This window comes from Canis lupus, chromosome 25 (genome assembly GCF_003254725.2).
Source record: "Canis lupus dingo isolate Sandy chromosome 25, ASM325472v2, whole genome shotgun sequence".
In the NCBI taxonomy this organism is placed as follows: domain Eukaryota; kingdom Metazoa; phylum Chordata; class Mammalia; order Carnivora; family Canidae; genus Canis; species Canis lupus.
Genome location: NC_064267.1, coordinates 38,392,011 through 38,396,103, shown reverse-complemented (window position 1 = coordinate 38,396,103; position 4,093 = coordinate 38,392,011). Strand labels below are relative to the sequence as shown.

At 33.5% G+C, this 4,093-nt stretch overlaps 1 pseudogene; it reads right to left on the bottom strand.

Moving 5' to 3' along the window:
• Window positions 1-3,380: 3,380 nt before the first annotated feature.
• LOC112670145 (60S ribosomal protein L31-like) lies at window positions 3,381-3,777 on the bottom strand (annotated as a pseudogene).
• Between the last annotated feature and the right edge of the window lie 316 nt (window positions 3,778-4,093).

Below are 4,093 nucleotides of genomic sequence, written 5' to 3'. Positions count from 1 at the left end.
TTCTCAATATTTAAAAGCATATGATTTTCTCAGAACATGGATTTAAAGAAAGGTCATCTAAATTTCCAAAATTTTATTAAGGTCACACTGATGCAGGGAATATACTTTTCCTAACTGTTAATCTATTATTTTTACTGGTTGTGAAAATGAACATAAAATTAGAAAAATTCTAGGGCATGCTAGTGGTTGAGCATCTGCCTTTGGCTCAGGTCGTGATCCTGGGGTCATGGGGCCAAGTCCTGCATCAGGCTTCCCTGCCTATGTCTCTGCCTCTCTCTGTGTGTCTCTCATGACTAAATAAATAAAAATCTTTAAAAAATAGAAATATTTTAATACTTCTTACATAGTATTATATATTTACTAATTATGTATATACTAATATATTATGCATTATATATTATGTGTTATGTTTGTACTAATTACATGATATTTAGTATTTTTTCTAAGACTGAGGGGAAAATCCACTGTTTTTGGACCAAAACTTATTCATTCACAGTTCTACATTTGGGGAATGTGATGATGTGTTCAAGCATTTCAAGTTTTCTAGTAAATGTTAGCATAACTCTATAATAGTAGAGCACTTACTAACTTTCAGATATGTAGTCTTTTATGGATCATTTTAATGTGTATGGCTTACCTACATAAGTAGAGAAAGGAAATCAATTACAGATATAATCATAAAAAGGAGAATTTAATATTTGTTCTATATCATAAAGGTTTCAGTCTTATGTTTATGCCTTGATTGTATTTATACAATTATTACTGTTATTACACTAATGTTATAATATTGAATAAACTTGTATGGCCTACTAAGTCTTAAAGTACATTTGTATAAAATCTCCCGCTTGATCTTGAAGATAAGTCTGTGGAATAAATATTACTATGGGTTTCTTGAAGTTGGGTGAGTAATTGGTTGAGGGGAGAGTCAAAGTGAGAGTCATAAAACTGTTCTTTTTGTGGTTGTTTAATGGAAGTTTTGTGATGGCTGTAACTGATATGGGAGTGCAGATTTATAATCCACAGCATCTATATTTAAATAATTTATAATAATAGTTGGGAAGGATGCGCAAGAAATCCATTTGAGTGATAAGGAGTATACTCAATAAACCCATTTAAGACCTTTGGTAATAAGTGACTGTAGCAAGATTACAGGATACAAGGTTAACATATGAAAGCCAATTGCTTTCATACAAGCTAACAATAAATTGGAATGTGAAGTTAAAAACACAGTATCATTTATAATAGCACCCCAAAAAATAAAAACCAAGGTGTATATCTAATAAAAAGTATATTGGATATATTTGTGGGAAACTATAAAACTGATCTAAATAAATGTAGAGAAATTCTGTGTTTATGCATTGGATGATTCAACATTGTTAAGTTGTCATTCTTCCTTAGTAAATGATTGCACAAGTGAATTAAAGAAACTTGGCAAATGTATTTTTTATTTTTTTGCTCATTCTAAAAATCACTATTTTTTCACAAAAGAACACAGAAGTAATTCAGCACAGAAAATAATCATTATTCTAATCATTATACTACCCTTTCTAAAACATGAATTACGTTGTGATTCACTTCTATAGTAAATTATGGCAATGATTATTCATTTCTACTGAGGAACTATTCCATTCGACTTTGATTTTCTTTGGAAAGGTATCCCTTTCCCCATCTCATGTAACTCTAGTGACATCATGAAATAGAGCGCCCACTCATTCCCTGGATAGACAGGCAAGCATGTTACCCAAGTCCTGCCAATCATGGCATTGATTAGTTCATTGTGTATAACACAACCAGCACCAACCACAGAACTGCTATTTTATTTATTAGCCTTAAGAGATAAACAGTTTATCTTCCTTCCTGATCTCACATTGTAAAGATGTAGACTTAGGGCTGCTCACAACTTTCTTTCCTGCAGCATGAGAGAATGAGGCTAACCTGTGACAAGCAAATCTGAAGAAGGAAAGAAAAAGATCTTTGGTAATGTCATTTTGATTGAGCCATTGCATCAATCATGATTAAATTTCCTGGCTGTGTGAGACAAAATCTATGGGAGTTTTTGTTGTTGTTTGTGTTTTCTTTTGTTTGCTTAAGCCACTTTGAGTGGAGTTTCTGTCACTTCCAACAAAAATTGTCCTTAACAAAACATGTTTTTCCTTGAAAACACAGCTTTTAAATTAGTAATATAGCAAGATAATAACAGAGCTACAAAAAGTTAATTGCAGAAGAAACTCAGGATTGGTTCCGTATAGTTATCAATGTAGTCATCAATGCCTACATCTACTCTAATTGGTCAATAATTATGCCCAACCAATCATTCAAATATTTTGGTTATCATAAACTTGAAGAGAGGCCAGAGAGACTACATATACAGAAGTTAAAATGCTCAACAAACTATGAATAGCTAGAAAAAAAAAACTATTAATAGCTATAGAGATATTAATTATTGGTGATTTCTTTCAAATAATCCATGGAACTTTGCACCTTTTCATTTACTGAGTGTTTGATAAAGAAATGCATCTCTGACAGGACTAAACCTTCCCTTACAAAAATTTCAATTGTTCCAGTGCATCAACTAGATGAGTGGGTTCCCAAAATGTTGGTGCCAATCAGATGAAGACAAGTGAGGAGGCTCATTAATCCAAGATAGGACTATATTGACAGCATGCGGCCAAAAAAAAATAGTCTAATGAATTTTTCTATATTCTGCTCTTTGAAACATAACCCAATAATTTATCACTGTCCAAACTCATATCAGGGAATTTCATGCTTTCCATAAAGTCTGATATTAATCTCATAACTTTTAATAAACTGTTCATTGAGGTCACACCGACTTTCGCTTTCTGGATTCAGTATGCTATTAGCATATTTTTTTCATGTTTGTATGTTTAATCTTGGTAACAATACCAAGATTTTTTTCTAATGATTTCTATTTCTGTACAGAACTTTTCTTAAGATTTATTTATTTGAGACAGAGAGAGCACATTCGAGCAAGGGTAGGGGCACAGAGGAGGGAAAGAATCTCAAGCAGACTTCTTACTGAGAGAGGACCCCAATGGGGGAGTCCAACCCTGAGACTATGACCTGAGCCAAAATCAAGGGTTGGAGGCTTAACCAACTGAGTCACCCAAGTGCCCTTGTACATAACTTTTATATGTTCATGCTTATACGTGTAATCTTTATATTCTTAAACTATAAGATAAAACCAATTCCTCTTTTTTCTTCCAAATGGTCATTTTAAATAAAAACCTTTGTATTCACCTGTATATTTCATTTGTGTCTTATATTTACGTATGAATACATATACAAACATTTGCTTTTTTTGCATGTTTTCTTTTTTTTTTTTTTTTTGCAGTTCTATACCTTTATTTGACAATCAGCGATTAGTTCTCATCCTCATTAACAGTCTGTAGATTTTGGAAAGTGGTGACATGTACGTAGGTAACCAGCGTATAGAGCTTGTTTGGTGAATCTTCATCCTCCTTACGTTTTCTGGACAACCGCACACAGATACCGTATGGAACGTTCCTTATTCCTTTGACCCAGACAGCTTTGTTGAGCCTGGTGTCAATGTGCACATCTGGAGTTCCCATCTCCTTCAAGGCAAATTTCCGGATCTCTTTGAGTGCCCGAGGGGCACACTTCTTGCAACCCACTCCGTGGATACGTTTGTCAATGTTGATGGTGCGTTCTCTGGTCACTACCTCATTGATGACAGAATGGCCCTTCTTCTCAGCCACCCTTCTTGGCAGGGGCCATTCTGCTGGGCCCTAGTTTGAAAGGAAGATTTTTTTTTTGCTTGTCTTTACATTGCACTTTTACCCTATTTTTACATTTCTGTAATTTCTGATACAAAGTCTGCAATAACATTCATACAAATTGTTATATAATCCTATATTTTTAATGATTTCTACAGGATAAAATTAATTGAAGCCTTCTCATGAGGTTAGCATTATGTTTTCTAACATTCTTGCCTCTTTTTAAATGAGAGATATGATATGGTTCTCTAATCCTTTGCCCATGAAGATAAGTGTCATCTTTAAGAAATTCAATGTATTTTCTTCTTCAACTCTTGTCCAGTTGTAAATATATTTCT